The 22,113-nt window shown below is 34.4% G+C and overlaps 1 protein-coding gene across 4 annotated transcripts in view; it reads left to right on the top strand.

Moving 5' to 3' along the window:
• Positions 1–200: 200 nt before the first annotated feature.
• LOC129800838 (protein hu-li tai shao) overlaps positions 201–22,113 on the top strand; it is a 56,489-nt gene continuing 34,576 nt past the window's right edge. For 2 of the 4 annotated variants that reach the window (XM_055845551.1, XM_055845533.1), the window contains exon 1: positions 223–630. The gene's annotated coding sequence lies outside the window, so the exon portion shown is untranslated. Of the gene's footprint in view, positions 631–22,113 lie in introns of all 4 variants that reach the window. The other 2 variants (XM_055845523.1, XM_055845542.1) reach the window with 2 other exon arrangements.

The raw sequence follows: 22,113 nt of genomic DNA, 5'->3' as shown, positions 1-22,113 counted from the left end.
AAATTCTTATAGCAATCTTTGATTTCTCAAAACTTTTTTTTTGAATGTTTCTTCATTTATAATTCAGTAAGCTAAAGTAATTGCTGTTTTTTATTTGGTTTTATTCTTAAAAGATATATAAAAACCGTTAAGAGCTTTGAAATAAAATGCGATAGTGGCGCATTGGGTGATGGGATTTCTAATTACAAAATATAGTTCTAAGATTGCCCAAGAAGCCAGTGCAAATTGGCGCTGTATGCCTCTGGCGACAAGAAAAGTCGACATTTTGGATATCGGAAGGAAGTTACGAACGAGCAGAACGACGAAAAGTGCCCCCAAAATTGGTAAATGCTGTAGAAATTTGTGAAATATCATCAAGTCTGTGTGCTCCATGTGGCTGGTGGTGTCTAAATGTGGCGGTAGTGCTGTAGATACTGAGAAATAGTTGATTGAAAAGAAGAGAGTCTCATTTGCTCTTGGATATTGGGCGTATGCCACTTATTTGGTGAAAAAAAATTTGGACGATATTTGAGTGTATTTGCCACCATTTGCGCCCGGATACTTCTATCCAAATTGCCAGGACGCTTCCCAGAAGTCCAGAAGTTGTGTGTGCAGAGACGCCAAACAATTGGATAGGACGGCTGCAAGACGGTAAGTTATCTTGGGGGTCACTTTCCATCATCCGGCGATACATAATAATTTTTTTTTTACCGTATTTGTGTGTTTGCAATGCGGCCGCGTCTATTCCTTCCCGCTTATATAATTAATGTTGAGTCGCTACTTTTCACTGATTCAATTAAGCGCCGGTTGTGCTAACTCCTCTTTCTCGCCATCTCGGCCACAATGGGAAGACGTCTTCTTCTGGGTGTGGTGCGTCAAATTGGATATTTTTCGCCCATTTGCCCGTCCGGACACTGTGTGTGAGTGAGAGATTCAGGGAGTGGGTTCCAAAGTGGTCAAATTGAGGCTATATGAATATGCAATTTCGGGGAGCAAATGGTGGACAATAAAAGTTTTTTTTTTGGGGGATGCGTGATGAGATGCTAAAAATATCACCCAGCAACACACATAATTCCACCTCTCAAATCAATTAACCCAATTACAATTTCCTTGACACTGCTTCAGCTTCTCTCTCTTGTTTAATCCTACTTTCAAATTTGGGAATCTGGACAGTAGTGTGTCTATTCCAATAAGAAGAGATGTTCCTTAACAAGTTTCTTTGTTTGAGTACTCAGAAAAGCAAGAAAATCGATTTTTCACCAATAGTGAGAGGATTTCTTTTCGTCTCTCCCATCTTTTTCAGCTCTCTTCCATGTGAAAATTCTCAGTGAGAGAGCAGGAAGAAGCACTGGGACTGGGACTAGGTTATTATGATTCTCTTGTTAGCCCACTATTGGAATAAGTTATTTTTTCAGATGGCTAAGTCAAATCCAAGCAAATATTCGTAGAAACACATCAGCATGGGATCCTTGTGTTAAGATCCCCTGAAGCCAAAATTGATTCTGATTTCCTTCCTGATAAGAATTCTAAACCTCAAACTTACCAGTTAATCATGCTTCCATATCAATGTCATAAAATCAGTTTATTGAGAACTAGAAATTAAAAGTTTTATTACAAGTAACTCGGCTGCTGAAAATTTTCCATAAGAACTGTGAAACATAAAAAAATTCATAGTGAATAGAAGTAGGGAAAGTTTTCAGGCTTCGCATATACTCTGGCTTCGAACACTTCATATTTTACTGAACGAAATCCGAGCGAGGAGAGAGAGCAGTGTCCATTCAGATGCTTCAATCATTTACACCGGGCGGGACTCGAACTCACATCTGTTACAGGCGACCCGAGGATCACACCGCCCAAGGGCCGAACGCTCTTACCAATTGCACCACGGACCCCTAGTGTATAATAATCCCTCGACTTTTTCATCCCCAAATTTCTATCTTCCACCATTCGGGGACCACCACTTTCTCAACAAATCTTCGCGTTTCAGACGATTTCTGAGAAATCTTGACACGCTGTTTGTCCGTCCGTCTGTCCGTCCGTCTGGTCGCCAGCTCTAGAGGCCAAACGGTAAGAGCAATAACCATTTATTTTAAGCTTAACACAGGGGACGATTAGATATTGACTATACGATAGATGAGGGAGGAATAAATTCAAAATTCAATTTGTGCAAAATATATTTTGATCGACTGAGATGAAACTCGGTAAACACTTTGAAAATAGCCTTTACAATAATAAGTGATAATTATGCTGGTTCAACATTCTAATCCCAGAGGAACTAGGACACTTGGGACATTCGAATGGCACCCCCATAAGTCAACCCAAAAATCGTTAACATGTTTCTATCAAAATATTTGCTTATGAAAAGAATTGTTTTTTTTTCTAAACATTGTTAACAAAGTATTGCCCAAACCTCTACGTCCTTTAAATTAAATAACCCAAAAGAGATTGAGAATCTTTTGATGTATTACAGGTTTAGGGTACAGTCAGCCCTTTTGGCCATGTAAGCACTTTTGGCCACCTAAAGTAAAATCACATTGTAAGGCAATTATAAGTTTATTTAGAACTAATCTAACGAATCAGAAAACCATATTTGATTTTGTATCGACTTGATTAATCCTAAGTTATTGAAAGAAATTCTCGACAAGGTAAACAATTACTAAAAAAAACATGGGATTCTTAAGAAACTTGTTAATATTAAGAGGAATTGTTTTGCATTATTTCATATTTTGATGAAAATATTTGATGTTATTCAATGAAAGTCCACTTCTTAATTGACTAAATTTTATTGTGATATCATCCTTAATAAGATTTTCTAACAAATTAAATAAAAATCGGATGTGGCTAAAAGAGCTTACTTTTTTCGGCTGTGTAAGTACTTTTGGCCATTCATTTTCCCTTACATTTTACATGTGGATTTCAGTAAAAAACAATCGTAACTTTTGACTGATTTTTATATCAAAAAGAAAATGTGCAAAAAGTCGTTTAAAATACTCTAAAATCACATAAAATTGGTGTTAACTCTTTCGCGTCCCACTTTTATTCAGCAGATGAATTCATGCAAAATTGAGTTTTTCCTAATGCTTTATGATGAAATATAATAGTTCTGAGAGGAAAAAAATTTTCCATTGCGTGAAAACTCGGAAAACCCCCGGGTCATATATGACCCTGTCGTCCTCAAGGGAAGTGTATTTACCATTTTCAAAATCTATATCACGGGCTTTTTAAGAGTTTTTTTTGCTTTAAGTTACTAATTTGGCCAAAACCATGGTAAACTGGATTGTTTTGATGAACACTGTACTCCTGGTGTTCGAGGAATCTTCCTGGTAATCCCTTGAACAGTCACTGTCACAATATTTTGAGTGGTATTTGGCAAAAATAAACTTATCCACATATTTATTCACACACAATACAATTGCACAATATGAGACGCTTGCAGAATACTCTAAAATATTGCAAAATATGTTATAATTCATCAGATATAAGATGAAATGTCCAGGAGCAAGATGTCCCACCTGCATTTCACAAAGAAAAACAATGTCCCAACTACATTTCGCTGCAGGTTTGGGACGAAAACACTGTTATCCTTGGGGACTATAGGGTCATATATGACCCGGAAAATTCTACACGCTTCTCTGGAAAATTGAATGTAGTTTATTATATCAAAATATGCAATATACAATCTTTGGATATTCTATTTCGTATTTCTAAAGAACTTTTTGCTGAAAAAAATATATGAATATAAAAAATGTTGAAAAAGAAAAGTCATTTCACAAAGTTCGAAATTCGTGATTTTTGATCTCAAATATTTTCTTTTCCTGAATATCTGGAGTCTTGAGAAAATTAGCCAAGAATCTTACATCCTTCTATTATGATGTCGTGCACAAACCGATAGATTTCAATTAATGTAAATAGTCAAAAGAAATTGTTTTTTCCCCGGGTCATATATGACCCTAATGACGCGAAAGAGTTAAATAAGAATAGGACTTGTGCTGTGTATTTGTGAAAGTTTTCGAAAGCTATTTCTTCTGTTATTTTATTAAAATTCTATTGAAAACAAGTGGCCAAAAGTGTTTATACACAATGACCAAAAGTGCTTACAAAGTGGCCAAAAGTACTGAAACATGCATAGTTGCATAAAATGCATTTTTCACTAAAATATCCAAAAAAAAATTGGAAATTCTCTTGGATTATTAGGAAGAAACGGCTTTAAGGTATCTTTGTACAGAATTTCATTTTATTTAAATAAAGATTATAAAAATTACAAGCACATGAAACCGTAAAGTGGCCAAAAGTACTTACTCCACCCTATCTCAAAATTTTCAAAATGTACAGATTTAAAGGGTCCTTGCACTTTAAATTTAAAAGAGATTTAAAAGAAGAATAACCATTTATTTTAAGCTTAACACAGGGGGCTATTAGATCCTGACTATACGATAGATGAGGAATAAATCCAAAATTAAATTTCTGCAAAATATATTTTGATCGACTATGATCAAACTCGGTAACCACTTTGAAAATAGCCTTTACAATAATAAATCATAATTATGCTGGTTCAACATTCTAATCCCAGAGGAACTAGACCTTCTCGCAAGAGGAGTTCGAAACAGGCATTATTATTTTTTTCTTATGCAGGAATGGGGTTATCAATCAATCCCATGCCCCGTTAAATCAAGTTCAGTGAAGTTCAATGAATGTAATTCAAATACCTTTAATGCCTGAAAAATTCCTGGTGACTTAAATCAAATATCCAAATTTTCATATAAAATTATGAATATGATACCTTTTGATATTTTAAAAATGTGAGATATATTAAGCGACTCCCGTTTACGATCATCCCGATCATCTATAACAGCTAAAACCATTTTGTAGATTTTTTTTAAATGCTCTCTGGTGAGAGGCAGCCAACGCGATTAGCATTATCTGCATCTTTACGGTCATATTTAAAGTTAGAAAATCAATGCTCCTTCGTTGCTTTTGGTGAGACAGGAATTTAGATATTACTCATCAAGCCAAGCTTTTGCTATGACCGTATTTTTTTCTTATCAAAAACCAATGGTAAATCAACACACGAAATTGTCTTAAACCCATTTGGTTTTGATAGTATCAAAAGTTGTTTCACTATTCACTACATTCACTACATACTCTGAAGTATATAAAAAATGAATACAAAAATATGAGACTGATGAACACCTATCAAGACTAAAGCCTCCCTCTTTAATGTTTATTGGAGTGTATCCGAAAAACGGGCTGACTTGAACCATCTTGCCCTTAACAGGGGTTAACTTAATTGAGGATGCATAATTTTGTTTGTAAATATGTTTTCAAAATTTCCTATAAGAGTGAGCGAGATGACTAGTCTAGATTTCATTCACCCTCATTTAAACGTCAAAAAAATTGTTTACAAAACAAAAGTTATTGTGCGCTGGGCATGAATCTTACGCAAATAATTAGATTTGTTATAAAACCCTCGCAAAATAGTCTTTTGTCTGCTACTTAACTGTTAAGCATCTGTCAATTATAGTGCAATCTATATGTCACGTTTTGGAGCTTACTATACATTATAAAGTTTAGTCACCAAATTATTCATAATATATTGTATTAATTGATGTCTTGATATGCAGGTTTTCTTTATTTTGATAAACACACTCATGGGCTATTAATTTAGCGAAAAATCATAGTATAACCTATTTAAATCCAATACGAACCACTTGGCTTTACCTAACAGTCAGGTTTTAATCAAGTTAGATTGCAATAGTTGTGATTTTCAAAGGTTTTCCAGGTGATAATTTACCCTTTTGCTGACACGCAATTTACCACACACCCTCTCAATTTCATTTCAAGCCACACATGAATCCTCTCCTCAAGGCGTCTTGTGGCAAAAAGGTCTATCGAGTGCCAAGTAAAAATTTTTGGTGTTTTAGGATTTATTAATAAAATCTGACGTCAACTTCGAATGCGATATCTCTCATTATTTCCCGTTCACTCGTCTCACGGTCCTCTCTTTTGATATAATAATACACTCTTAATCAATGCAAACATTCATTGGATTTAGCATGAATGAGGGGAAAAAATAATGGAAACACACATTTAACGCGGGATTTCTTTTATATCAGAAAACCACACATTAGTATTATAGAGTATATAGAATAATTCTGAGTTCTGAAGATGAGAGGAAATTGCATGATGATAATTCTGTCACAATTCAAAGGTCTATTGCTTGGAAAATTTTCTAGGGGATTTATTTCACACCCTCTTGCAATTTCCGGAGCATTTGCACATGATAGTCATCTCGAAAGAACGAGACGGACAACAGAAAATCATTGAGTCAGTGAATCCATGGGAAATGGGGTCAAAGTTGGTGTGGAGGAAATAAATGGATAATGTTACGAAAAAGAAGAGTTCTTTGTCTTGCTGTGCGAATAAAAAAAGAATGTACACTCTTGGAAAGATTTCTTGTAAGTTTTTAGAGTTCTTTTAGATGTAAACTATTGGTAAACTTGATAATTTTGCTTTAAGCAATCTAACTTGATATTGCAGTTTATGGCAAGGTCAATAAACTCATGCGTTATTTAATTTAATTTGAGATTATTTAAAGCCGGTTATTTTAAATAATATTTTTCAAAATTCAGAATTACCATCACAAAGCCTTGCTCAAGTTTACCCAGTTAAGAATACAAAAGATTTTGTGTGTGTGTGGTTAATCACTTTAAATTTCTAAATCAAACATCAAAAGTTCATGTAGGTTGAATCGCAAAGAGCGTCGTGTTGTGTTATATTGTTGAACGGAAAACGGGGCAAAGGAAGAGGTTGAAGATCTCAAAATGAATGTACTGCAAGTGGGAGAAAAGGCAAAAAGACACAGAAAACAGTTAAAGAAGTTGAATGGTAAAATTGTAGAGTGGTAAATACTTTTTCTTTTAGTCCAGTCGATGAGGAGCCACAAGAAAAAAAAAGACGAACATTTACGAGAAGCAACAGTTATGCAATAAAATTACAAGTCGTCAATGTTGATGCTTTTTAGCATATATCTTTTTGTTGTTGATGCCATATTACACAAAGCCTACAAAGAGTGAAACTTTTTATTCGTGCGCGAAATTTAAACTCAAAATGGCAAAATTCTACGACTTTTTGTGACGAATTGTTATCAAGTGTGGATTTATGTTTTGGGATATTTATGGACATTTACCTCACACATTGAATGCGCGGCTTTAAAACAAAATGAAAAATTGATAACATTTTAAACTCTGTGAGTGTGATTGCACAAAGCGAAAGGGAAGAAAAATGAAATGAATATGTTAGGCAAGTGGAAGTGGGTGAAAGATGGAAAATATTATTTGTGTGACAAGTCTTGAATAGGATGGAGAAAGAGAAATAGGAGTGAGAAAATTGTATCGTATCGAGCACCACACCTATATTTACTTTAATGCACGTCAATTATCAATAATCAGTGATAATGATGCGATGTGTGACTGGAAAATGTTCAATCTTCTTACTGGCACGTTCGTACTATTCAGACAGCAATTTGCTTGAGGGTTTCAGTTGAGATTTTAGCTGAGAATTCACGGCTATTGCCATTTAAACCGAAGTCTTAGTTAAGATGACTGGATATAATTCTATATTTCTAGTCTGCTTCAAACAATTTTAATTTTTCATTAAGAGTAGGTAGTCATAACAACAAGAAAGTTGTTTTGGGAATACACAGGCGATTTGCTAAACAGCAATATTTTTAACATTTTCACATCTTAATTTCTTGAATTTGCAAAAATAACTGACAATAACAAGCTATTTGTACATTCATCTATTATTCATTAGAAAATCACATTAAAAAAAACTATAATTCAAAAGGAATTTTTACTTTCATTGAGTCATAGAATTTAAATTAGTTTTCCTATAACAAAGAAACTTCATTATAAGAAAACGTCACTTTTAGCACTCAAGTGGAATATAGCGAATTAGGTCAGTACTTGTAATTCTTCTTAAGTGGAATTAAAAGGGAATAAATTTTGCAAAGTGTTTACATTATGAGGAATTTTAAGAAATTTTGAACATTACAGAGGGTCCCGGGATTAGCATATCGGAATTATATGCATATTATTATGCAAATACACTCATGCAGGGGCATGACATTTCCTATGTTTCCCATATATCTAGCGAGCCGAAAAACTTTTGAGTTTATTAGCTGTTTTCTGTCATTGTAGAATGAATTAGCAAAAAATACTAATATAAAATAAAAGCCAATTTAATAATGAAGAGGCAACCGAAAATCCTAAATTGGCAACCTACGTAATTTTGGAGATATCTCGTGAAATGTGTACGAAAACAGGGAAAAAATTACACTAAAGCCGGTCGCATTTTTTAGAACTAATGTCACCCCCCCTGCACTCATGCATGTTTGCCTGCTATTAGGAGCTCATTTTTGAAATACCCCTAAGATGTATGTAATTCTTGCATATTTTACAGCTTTCCGTAACTTATTCAAATGAAGTCTCCAGAAAATATGCAAAATTTCTTTATTCACAAAGCCATTTTGCGCGCTTTTTTCTCTGTCCTGAAAATATGCATAGGGGAGACTGGGGCACATGTAACCATTTTCGATAGATGCGAATTTGAGGTGATTTTCCAAGGACACCGTGATTTTTTGGAAAATATTTCTTAGCTCATGTTTTACCCTTTGGTATAGGCAATTCGTCGAGGGTAATGCGGATGCTGGAAAACAATTGAGTTTTCCATAAAAATAAAATTTGTGTCACTGTGCATTTTTCTCTTTTCACAAAATACCTGGGGTAGAAGTAACCACTTTCTGGGGAGGATGTAAACACCTTTTTTCCCACCCTTGAAATTAACTTTGCACCACTTTCGATTATTTTAATTTCTTAAGAGATATATAAAACTGTATATTTTTCAAAAAATCACGACACTTTTTACAAAGAATAATTAAAATAGCAAAAAAACTAAAAGCATGCATATCAAAGACATTTTTCAATGGATTTTCCCCATATTTTGACATCATGTAACTTTTTATTGAACACAGCGCCACCAATTTTTTTCGTAGTCAGTGAATTATAGATATTTCGCATGAAGGTCAATTTCCCGCTCTTTTACCTACTCATTTTGTGAAATTGAAATTGCCTGATTACATCTACCCCAAATGCTGTTTTCTGACCAATTATTAATTCTTTCAAAAAAATGAGAATATGAATTTCTCTAGTAAATGCATAAATATAATCCTAAAAGATGTAGGAAAGAACTGATATTGCTACATTTCGATTATTCTACACAGTTTTTAATTTCCAGGTGGAAATCCAAATGATCAAAATAATTGAAATATCAACATTTTCAGGAAAAATGATTTTTATTTTTAAAGTATTAGGAATATATTGACCAATTCATCTGTGGACATACATCCCCATGGTATCTATGAATGCTTATGGGTTTTATCCTCTGGAGTCTTAAAATTATTGAAAAAAATCACAGTGTTTACAACTACCCCAGATTACTACTGCCCCAGTTCCCCCTAATCCCGGAACCCCCTGTACGTTTAACAACAACTTAGTTTTAATCCTTTTGTAGCCGACAATTTCTCTTTTTCTAAACGAGAAATGTTTAGTTTTCGAGACCTTCTCCAAAAAATGTTTAATAGCGCAAAAAAGTCTTTTGGTTTAGCATAGGCAGACAAGGCGAACTGGAGACGAAATAGTTCGATGGTCATTTTTGAAGAACGATCTAGGTTAAAAGATTAGGTTCTTACGGGGGTCCCATGATTACTCACCTGTCAGAATTATGCAAATTACGGAAGCCAGCTCCTAACAAGGTCACCTTTTTTTAAATGGAGCTATTTGAAGCCAATTTATAAATTGATTTCGGACTCAGCCCGCAGTGCTCTGAGGAGAAATGTATTTAAACAGAAATCTAGTATATTTATCCCTCCATACAGTACCGGATCTTATAATATGAAAGGACTTTCTCAGTTTTCAGATATTTCGTGTAACGGTGGCCAGTGCACACAATTCCTATATAGGGGGATAGTTACTTTTAAAATTGAACTTTTTTCTCTGATTTTTAAAATGAATTAAGATTTACATTCCAGTTTTATTTAAAGTTGTCCAGTTCTATTTAAAAATGAGAGAAAAATGTCCAATTTTAAAGCTGCCCTATTTCAAGGGTGCCCCACTTCGCCTTATGAATTTAAGTGAAGTATGAGGGCTAATGATAGTTTGCATATATTACGGTATTTTTGTAACTCACAAAAGAAATATTCTGCACACTGCATAAGCAATTTATCATGGTGCATAAAACCAGTTCGTGCGGTTTTTATCGATCCCGAAAATGTGCATAATCTCGTGACCCCCTGTATCAAGTACTTAATAGATAGGTACTTAATTTAATGCAACGCATTAATTTTAAGGAGTTGTATAACAGCTAATTAACTAGCAAATGTATGAAAGGGGATAATCCGAATAACACCTTATCTTTATACTTACCCGTATAATTTTTAAAAAGAAAACTAATCGGGAAATCCTAAAACGAACAATAGTAAATTCTACTATTTTGACGATTTTAGCTAAAATTCTTTACAATCTCAGCTTTTGTGGTCCTAGGTGAAATCCTACCTACCTCGTCTGATCGGGCCCAAATTTTGGATTTACATGTTTTGACACTCATAGATCACGAATATCATATGCGCCAAAAATCGATTTTCATGGACCTCCCGTCCGTCCGTAGTATAACCACTTCTGGAGAGAGAACGGAAAGAGATATCGACAAGCGGTTTTCGGCAAAGGTTAAATGTCGACAAGCGGCTAGAAGTAGGTGATGTCTGATCCATCCGCCACCCCCTCCTTCCGTCAACTTGAAACACCCCCAAATTTTGTTTTCTCAATAACTCAGCCCCTATGGCATCGATCGATCTCAAATTTTAGTATGTTGTAGCTTGGCCTAAGAGCTTTCGATCAATACCAAACTTAAGGCCCCCGACCCCCCTGACCCATGCTCTAATTATCGGAATTCGAAAAATTTTGGTGTTTTGGAAAGCTCTCGTTAAGTACTAAAAACCACAACCATACTGATACCCCAATTTCATACGATTTAATCGAAGGTTCGATTAATGGAAAAATCGATTTTCGATTAATCAATCTCGAATATTTCGAAAACTAGACGATGCTTTAGGCGAATCCCTATTTTATCTGGGAAGATAATTTAAATTTTAATTTTTTCTTTTACTTTACCTAAAAGGTCTTAAATTTTCTGTCTTGTCACATTTTGCCCCAAATTTCCGTCCCCATTTGACCTAGGTCATTAAAGTTTTGGTTTTATTGCTTTTAAAATCATGCAAATTCTATTCCACAGTCTTTCAAACTAGAACATAATTATCTCTATGAGTGTTTATTGTTAATTAATTCTACTGATTGACAAGTCAATTGAATTTGCAAATATTTAAATTCAAGGTGAGATGGTGGCTAACTGAAGAATCATAATTTCAATAAGTTTTCATGTTCATTTGATGAGTTTTACCGTGATCCTCAATTGTGCATGAGATGGATGGAAGAATGTGTGAAGATGCTGATAGGGGGTAATTTCTAATTAAATAATTAATTAGAAAAGTGCAATGGATATAATAGGGGGGAGAAAATAAATGAGGAGAGAGACTTGGTCATTGAATTGGATAATAAACAGTTTTCAATTTCATTTGATCCACTCACATGTCTCATAATAGCAATTTCTTATTCTTTTTTTCTGCTTTTAGAGCTTTTTGTTTTCCTATTTGTTCGTGCAAGAGAAATAATAAAAAAAGAGTTTTCAACACATGCAAAATAGTGTAGGTACACACAATTTATTTCTAGAATGAATGAGTAGTTATTGTGAAAATTAAATGCACATAAATATACATACATATGTATGGGAACTGCGAAATGTCAGAAAAAAAACCATAATATTGTTTAATAAAAAAAAAGAAACATTGGAGAGAAAAAAGTGAAAGAATGAGAATTTAGGACACTTTCAAGTTAATTTTTTTCCGCTTTAGCTCTCCTAATTCTCACCAGTTAGTTATTGTGTTTTTGTTGAAAGAAAAGATGACAAATTTGCTGTTTACTTGGGTGATTCAAATTACAAAGCAAAATTATATATATATAGTTTATGAAATATCCACTAAAATTGCAATTAGTATGGCTTTTTCGTGTGGCTTTGCAAAAGTATCACCATGTGAGTACTGCGGGAAATGTTGGAAAGAATATTTTTGTTGCTTTTATTCACCCATGAACGATGACATCATCGTCAGAGTGGCAAAATGCGCACGCTTCGTTAGCACGAATGGCGAAGAGATGCTGTTTTGTGAATTCTGTTCTTTCTATTTGCCATTCTCTTGCTGGCTTTTTTTTCCTGCTGATCACACGGTATTCTCTCTTGGATTATGACCACACACATTCGATGTGGTGTGGATACCAGTTGATAGTAATCAGCAGTATGAAAAAGAAAAAAACATTGTGAGATAAGTTTTCAAATACGGAGAGTCGCCAAGAAAAATGTGATTTAGGTCCATCAATATCTCTTCCCTTCAGCATGTTTCTTCTCACACATTCCTCTCTTTCGCTTCCCCTAAATCACTTGTAGCGAAAATTCTCTGATTTTCTGGTTTATTTTTATCATCATCTCACCAATAACACAACACACACCATCATCAATACGCAGAGGCCACACAGTCAAGATTGTAAGGCACTTGAACGGAATTTTTAGTTGGAGGAATTGGGAAGAATACTTGTGTCTATATAGTTTCTTATTTTTTTCTTGAGAATGGCACTAGAGTTTAGTGAGAGAAGAGGGAAGAACAAGTTGTAAGAACGATTTTGGATAGAGCAATAATGCTACCTTTTTTATTTCTCTTCGTTTCCCCCCAAAAAAAAATTATTTGGCTTCCATATTTCGATTTTCGTGAGGGAAGTAAGAAGACAAAAAACAACAACTAAAGCATAATCAATGGACAAAAATTCAATGTAAGTGTTGCGTGTGAATAGTTGCTAACGTTTGTAAACAAAAAGGCACAAAAATTGGCGCCGAGATGACTGAGGGCAGCGTTTTATTGCAGTGTAGTTCACAAGCATGTGTAGACAACAAGTATTCAAAGCATGTAATTTGCTTCCAAAATAGGGGGTTCTCACACATGAAACATGATGTACAGTTTTTTTTTTGTTTCTGCTATGTTTCATCAAGTGATTTTTCATGTTTTTAATATATAGGGTAAGTGTGCCAAATTCCGGCCATCTTGCAATTTCGGCCACCTTTTTTGTTCCTCGAATTTCCATGAACTTTTAGATTTTACGTACTCTAGAGATTATACAATGCAAAAGAATAACAGAAAAGCAAAAGAATAAACGAGATGACGTGAAAAATATATTGGAAGAATTCCGGAAGGGCAAGAAACTATGAGAATGAAGGTGGCCGAAATAGGGCACCAAAGCTATGTCTATATTTTTATTCATTTTAAAATGTATAAGAATGATTTTAGAGTAAATAAAGACGGTAAACTCTTTACAAGGTTCCAAGCAACACTCTTTCAGAAGAAAGAATAAAAAAAATCAATTTGTATTTAAAATATTACATTTCAAACTTGAGACTTTGACGCTTGCATGCAACTATGTCGAAATTTGGCACACTTACTCTAGCTAGGAAAATCTGTGCCTTATTTCAATTATAAAGTGTATTAGCAGAACACACTTCATATTGACCAATCTAAGTTCTAAATCTCAGAAAATGTTGGTTGATTGTCGGAGAAGGGATGGAAATTAAAATTTTATCCCTTTTTTCTCACACATTTTGTTCTTTAGTATTATGAACTAGACTAGACTTTAAGATCGGGTTTAAATTTGAAGCAGTTAGCATGTTAATTGGGACGCCTCCGTGAGTAGAGCGGCGATTTGACAACTACAATACCGTGTTCAGAAGACTAAAATTCATATTTAGTAAATTTAAAACTATTTTCACAAAGAATGGGACTCTGTGTCATAAAATTGAAAGTAATATCCTAGATAGACTTAGGGTTTAAGTCTAGAGCGAACTTGAAACTGATAGGAATGTGGTCTAATAATTATTTTGATTATAATTACATTAAACCGTTAAATATAATAGATGATCTCAAATTGTAAAAGACCTTTAACGCCAGAAGAATTTCTGGTGATCTAACGAGGATTCGATTCAGGAACATTTGCATCATACTCTAAAATTACAGCAAATTCAATTTTATAATGCCGGCACAATATTCCATACAGGAACTAGGTCTTCCCACGCAGTGGTATATCTAGACATTATATATTAGGTGAGATTCTTAACAATCTCACCTACTATAATCCTAACAAAATTTCATGTCGTCCGATCGACCTCAAATTTGGCCAAAATGTGTTTCAGCACTTCCTGATCACGAATATATATGTGGCTAATTTACGTTCCCGGCCGGCCGGCCGGCCGCTCTTTGGAGCTTAATAGCTCCTAAACTAAAATAGATATCGACTTGCGGTTTTCGGCAAAGGTTATATATCGGGTGAAAATTGCAACTTGGTGCATTGACCCCCCACCCCCCACCCCTCCTTCCGCCATTTTGAAGACCCCCCTTTTTTTGTTTTCTCAATAGCTCCGCCCCTATGGCATCGAGCGGGCTCAAATTTTAGTATGTTATAGCTGGGCCTTAGAGCTTTCCATCAATACCAAACTTAAGGTCCCCTGACCCCCCAGACCCGAGCTATAAGGGTCCAAAAAAAATTTCTTAAAATGGCCATAACTCAGGTTCTAATTGCCAGAATTTAAAAAGTGAGGGCTTTTTGGAAAGCTCTCGTGAAATGCCACTTCCCCTTCTAACATCGCAAGTTCATAAAACCACCGCTAGGGGCGCTTTTTTTTAAAAGAAAATTTTTATTTCATTTTTTTTAATCTATCTCCGGTTCTAATTAACATAGCGACCTAAATTTTACCTTTTTGGTTTCGTCTCGATGAGCACTTTCAGATGGAAGTTCAAAAAGTCACCACAGGTGGCGCTGTGATAGCGTCAAAATTCATCGAAAATCAAAGTCACTTTTCTCAAAAACGGCATTGTGCAAGTTAATGAAATTTTAGTATGTTGTAGTCCAGTCTAGGACGTTTCCAAAATGGTGCGTATGTGCGCTGTGGTTTCAATAGAACCGGAGATATGAGGGGTCAAAGTTCACAAAATTCAAAAAATCATATCTCCGGTTCTATGTGACCGATTTTGATGAATGAGGGCTTAAACGAAAGATCTCACCAAATGCTACAACTTTCTAGAATATTTGAACTTTGTGGGACCAACACCAGGGGCGCCACAGTCGAAAAACCAATTTCAATATCACATAACCTCAATTATCTCGACTGTCGCTGAACCGATTTTGATGATTACTTCAACATAATTGTAGAGCACATTTGTCTCTACATTTCGTCCATACATCATTTTCCACTCAGACTACGCTATCACTCCGATTTTGCCGTTTAAGTGTGAAAAAATTGATTTTTCCCATAATAACGCTTTGAAATCACTCAGATGCCAATTTGACTGCCTCTACTCCACCAAGACACTTAAAATAGGGTTTTAAATGGAAAATCCCACAGAATACAACAATTCTTTGATATAGTTGAAGTTCAACAAATGACTACTTGGGGAACTCTGGATGAAAAAACGAGTTAAGAAACAAAAAACCTCGCTAATCTTGGCTTCTGAGTAATCGATGAGATCATGTTCTATGGGAAAATTATAGAGAACATTCTGGTCTACATTTCACCCATATATCACTTTTGTGCCAGTTCATCCAAATCCTTGATATTTTGGTTTAAATACAAAATTTGTATAATTTCACGAATTTGATTCAAGATAACTGAATGGCGTCTCCCAACTTCAGCTCTAAATCGAATTTGCATGCACTCCGAGTTAGCTCACGTTAAGAATCTCACCTACATAAGCCGGTTAGGATTATCTGTCCCTTTATTTTTTTCTTATACGAGATGATTTTGTCAGTCCCATGTTCCGTTTAAACAAGTGCTGTGAAGCTCACTGGGTGCAATCCGAACCGAGCACCTTTACCGCCAGAAAAATTCCTAGTGAACTAAAGGGGATTCGAACCCAAGACACATAAATAATAGATCTAGTGCTTTACCACTTGACCGCTTGACCCATTTGTACGATCCCTAGCTTATAGTTATAATTTCTAAAGTGTGTAATATTTATGACACCTGGGCTCATGCCCGTTTGGCATACAGCTCACTTGAGCTAGCCATACTACTCTCGCAATGCTTTGATTCGCGGAAATCGACGGAGCAGCAGTTGACTGATTTGCCTTTTTTTTCAAAATTGTTAATGCAATTTTGTAAGGAATGACTAAGCATTAAAAGCAGTTTTCTTTTCTGCAACGGCTTATACAACCTGTGAAGGAAGATTTCCAGATTGCCTCTGGAGGTTGGTCACCAACACTAAGACGGCGGTGGACGCAATAGAGGGAAAATAAGTCACTATTCCTGTAATCTTGTTGCGCTTTTAAAGCATTTGTCGATGAATAAAATATCTATCTATCTATCTATAATAACTAATTTTTTCCTGTTTCTTAATAAATGTGATACTTCGCACGCATATTTTAAAACCTAGGGACAATTGTCCTGTTCTTAAAATTATTATTATTAATAATCGGAATATTTGTTACAATGTAATCATACTTATATGTTACTGTTGTTCTATCCAGTGTTATAAGAATCTGCTAGTCCAGACTCGCCCATGAGCGCCTTCCCCGCATTGTGGATACTTCTTCCATACTCCCGAAGTTGTTGGGCAAAGGCGGTGCATTTTATTACATGTGAAAATGTTTTTTTTTTTCCTAAACATTCAGTTGTTTGCACCGGGCGGAACTCGAACTCACAACTTTGAGCGTCGACTCAGAGATCTCATCCGCCCAAGACCAACGGTCTTACCTATTGCGCCACTGAGATCCTCGGTTTTTAAAATATATTGCGAAGTTACATTTATTCAGAAACATAGGAAAAATTTAGTCATTACGAAACTTGGGATCATACGAAGCATAGACACTTTCCCCTAATCTCTTTCATTGCGTATGCTATTTTGTTCTATGTTATTTATCTTATGGTCACACCAATATTTCATGCCTTGTTTTATAAGATAAAATCACACGTTAAATCTTACATAGATTAGGGGAAGTGCTTATAATTTTGGACAGTCTGCTTATAAGCATCGAAGTTCCAAGTTTGAAGTGCGATATTTTCTATACTAATTGACATTTCTTGTTACTCTCTTTTCAGAAGGGTTGTTTAGAAACTTAGCAAGCTATTTATCGTCTTATTTTTATTAAAATTAGTTTTAATACGTTTAAAAATGAATTGATATGTAGAGGTGAATTTGACTCTTATTTTGGACAACTTGGTTATTAATTTTTACAACTTGTCTGTAAATTTGGACAGATAATCTGCCTCAACAGGATGCCCATTGTTCTTCATTTGATGAACCAATCTTACCAAGTCCTCTTCCTGTTCATGTAAGGGAAACGTAGAATGTCACAGAAGCCCGGAAACTTTCCATATCATTCATTAAAGTGAGTTGACTTCGATACTCCAAGTACGTGCGGATTCGCTCATTCCCTGACTTTTCCGGGAGCCTTTCAGGGCATTTCTCGCTACATCTCTTTCGTAGAGATGATGCTCCTTTGTTTCTCCAGGCATTTGTCCAGCCTAGTCATCACAAAAGCTAAAACTTCACGAAATTTCGTGAGAAAAACACCTGTCCAAAATAAGACTCATCACCTCACTGGTGAATGTCTTAAAAAATTTCCCATTTTTCACACGAAAAATCTAATTCACAAGGCAAATCTCACTTCAGGTCAAATGTACAAATCATCAGTAACGTGAATCAACACAATATTCAATGAATATTCAATAATATCACTCAAAAACAGCGAACAAACTTTGTTAGTACTTCACCAAAACTAAATAAGACTGAAGTAAGCCACGAAGTTCTGTCATATTTCTCGTAAGCAATTGCTCACACTGAATTTTCAACAAAACAATTTCAACTTAAATCATATTCAAAATTTAACGTATTTAGTGTCAAAATCTTCCAAAAAGAACAAATATTTAGATAGAATTCATTTTTCATCAAATATTGGAATAAAAATCCATCATTTTAATCAATTTATTTTTAGTGTCCAATTTTACCCTCAAAGTGTCCAAATTTAGAAACTGTCCAAAATTATGAGCAGTTACCCTATAATTCGTCAAATAAAACTGTCAAATTTAAGTACGTCTAATCTCAATTTATTCTTTGGGTTTCAGTTTTTCTTTTTGGATTTTGATCAATAAACAATACTTTAATATTTTTATTGTTTATAATATTTTTTGTGTTTTCAGTTGAGATTCTGTCTTTTGGTAATTTTTACCTTTGTTTCCATTTTTCTTAGTCCATCATTTTGTTCAATTTCTTGTACAATTCTACAATGCTATATTCCTCACTTGAAAGCCCCTATATAATTTTTATATAAAAAGGGTAGAAAAATATTACGGCGACTCGAAGGGGTCATAATTTCAAACAAAGCAAATGGAAAAATTTTATGTGTGAAACACGTCAGAATTTATTGAGATGTGATATTGTAATTGAGTTCCGTGGTTCCTTATATATTCAGCAAAGTGATGATGTATGCGATGTAATATTTTGTAGGAGAATTCAATTATAATATTTACATTTGTCGCGTCTATTTCATAAATGCTGACGTGATATTTAGACATATTTATTCCAATATGATTGGAGTTGAAGAGAGTGTAAAAGACTCACTGAATCTCCGCCTATTGAATTGTTCATTTATGTTAATATTAGTGCGAATGTGTTTGGGTAGAGATGAAAAGTGTACAAAAAAAAAATAAAAGTGAGACAATCCAATGTGTTTTGGTATGTTGTGAGAGATGAAGGGAGAGAAACTGGACAAATTTATGCAAATAAAATGATGACGGGAAGCTAGTGAATTGATGGACAAAATAATAATAAGTGATAATGCCAAGAGTGAAGAATAAACAGTTTCATATTGACTTAACACAGTTGGGTACAAATCCACCATTTGCCAACAATTTATTTCTAACTTTCTGATATAGTATTAAAAAAAAACTTACTAATAGCTTTCTGCTGGAGAAACACTAAAAGAGATATTATGCAAAATGTTGCTGCATTCAAGTTTGCAATCGGTTGTTGATCTCACCAAGAGATATTGCAAGAAATAATATAAAATAGGATCTCTGTCTCTCTCTCTCCCTTGAATACTCCATTGAAGCGTCACAGGTATTGATTTTCGCCAAGGTGAATGTTCATGTGACATGAAATGGAATAGGCGAAAAATGCTGCAAGGTGAAAAGGATGGTGTTATATGGCAAAAAGTGGGCGATTTGTTAGGAATACCAAATTTCCGGACATATTACATTTCACTACTGCAACTATTATAATACATCATCGTTTCACTTTCCATTTCATTTAAGCTTTAAAAAATATATCACAGTATATTTGCTTTTCAACATGCATAGAAGAACTGTGTTGAGACGCCTTAGAAATTTTAATTATATTTTGGAAATAAAAAAATAGAATAACTTCAGCACGAGCAAATAAGGAATGTGATGTGTGAGTCCAAAAAAAAAAGAGAATTAATGCCCTGAAAATGGTTCAATGAACTCCTTTTTGTGTGGTGAATATACAATCTTTCTTTTTCTTCCTTTTCCTACGGATTTTTTTGTAATTTTAGAGGTGTTTCTTTGGAATTAACTTAGTTGTATATGAGTGTCGTGGAGCGACCAAGAAAGTCTTTCTGTCTCTAAGGAAAATATATAAAACCATTTCTCATCGCATGGTCATGTTATATTCTAACTGTGAGTAATATTTTAGTGAGGAGTCTAGTCCAATTGATTTATGAAATATCTGTCGGAAGACTGGGCTAACAGAGAAAAATTGATGAGTCAGGAGTTATTTGTCCTATCGTGCAATTGATAAGGTTTTCATGGAAAATTTGTATTTTTTTAATCACAATTAAATGACTTGATTCTTTTTATTGCTACATTAAAATTAAAATGGTAGGTCATATGTCAAAAGAAATTTATCAACGGAAGCGTAGTGCATATTGAGCATTAACTCATTAATATTTCTTTTAAAAAGTGTTTGTCTTTTTTTTTTAGAAATATTGCTTTTATTATTATTATTATTATTCGAATGTTGAACATTTATAATAATCTGTATCATAACGTGAATTTTCTAAGAAGGAATCTTGATTTAAAACGACTGCTGGGGGTAGAGTAAGTGTGCCCAATTCCGGCCAGCTTGCAATTTCGGCCACCTGTTTTGTTCCTCGAATTTCAATGAATTTTTAGTTTTTACATACTCTAGAGATTATACAATGCAAAAGAATAACAAAAAATGTAGATTCGACAAACGAGATGACGTGAAAAAGACATTGGAAGAATTCCCGAAGGGCAAGGAACTATGGGACTGAAGGTGGCCGAAATAGGGCACCAAAGCTATGTCTACATTTTTATTCATTTTAAAATGTATTAAGAATGATTTTGGAGTAAATAAAGATGGTAAACTCTTTACAAAGCTCCAAGCAACACTCTTTCAGAAGAAAGAATAAAAAAAATCAATTTGAATTTAAAATAGTACATTTCAAACTTAAGACTTTGACGCTTGCATGCAACTATGCCGAAATTTGGCACACTTACCCTAAGTGGAATATGAAATATGAAAAAAAAAGAATAGAAAAATATGAAATGGAAAAAAAGTTTCTCGCAAAGCTCGAACTTCCTATCATGATTCTACAACTGTACTTCACTTAATTCATGAGGTCGAGTATTCAGAAAAGCTAGGACGCTTAGGAGGAAGTGGGACACCTTTGAATTGGGGTGGCTTTGAAATTGGGCTTTTTTTCGGGTCTCGGTCAAAATCCCGAAAGCCAAAATCCCGAATTTTTAAAAGTGTCATAGCTATACCCATAATTGCACCCGAACTTGCTGAAGGCAAAGGAAATTATTCTACACATTATTCTTCCTATAATTTCATCCCTTTTAAGGTTTTGAACATTCGGGATTTTGGCTTTCGGGATTTTGGCCCTTTCGGGATTTTAGAATTCGGGATTTTAGAATTCGGGATTTTGGCGTTCGAGATTTTGGCTGCCTCCGCTTTACCGATCTACAATTGATTTTTACTTCACGTCAGACTGTTCAAAATAAATTAGAACTGGTGACACCGATTAAAACTTGTCAGATATTCCAAAACCTTTTAAGTGAGTCCCTTGTTGTCCCAAATCGGCTGGGAAATATATTCTCTACAACTGCTTTACCGTTGACCTTGAAAACTTGAATAAAAGAAGACGACAAAGCGTCCCAGCTTTGCGGAATGCAAAAGTCACAAGATAGAGCTATTCGTGAATAATGCCCAGCGCACAATAACTTTTGTTTGAAAATATGTTTTCAAAATTTTCTATGAGAGTAAGCGAGATGAATAGATCTAGATCTCACTCACTCTCATTGAAATGTCAAAAAGATGTTTACAAAACAAAAGTTATTATGCATTCGGCATAATCTTTTTGCATGTCTTTTTTTTTGGGGTATACACAGGTTTATTAACGACTGAATTCATTCCCAAATCAAAAAAACAATTCCGAACTACAAAATTAGCTAAGTGTGCATTTTAGAATGTTTTTATCATTAGTAACATGCTTAAAGGCAAATAGAAAGTAAACTATATCAATTAGGAATACTTGAACAATTAATTACCAATTGGAACTGATGTAGCCGGTTAAGAAATATCGGTTGAAAAATTTTGCCCTTCAAAGTGATTGACCTTTGACCTTCAATAATTCAAAATAAAAATTTTTCCGGTCATAAGTATGTATAGACGAAATGTTCGCCTATGCTACCTCTAAAACATATCCAAAAATAAAGAAATCTACAGTGAGTGTCAATAGTTTGTTGCCTAATGGATGTTTGAGAAATCAAGTGAAAAAAATGATAGAAAAAAATACTTTTCCAAATTTTTCTTTTTGCAGATGAGTTCCTTGTAATCCGTATATATTATTTATAGTTTTCAAAAAAAATAATTAATTTTATTTCATATCA

The sequence above is a fragment of the Phlebotomus papatasi genome, chromosome 1, assembly GCF_024763615.1.
Source record: "Phlebotomus papatasi isolate M1 chromosome 1, Ppap_2.1, whole genome shotgun sequence".
Classification (NCBI taxonomy): Eukaryota; Metazoa; Arthropoda; class Insecta; order Diptera; family Psychodidae; genus Phlebotomus; species Phlebotomus papatasi.
This window is presented reverse-complemented; position numbering and strand designations above follow the sequence as displayed.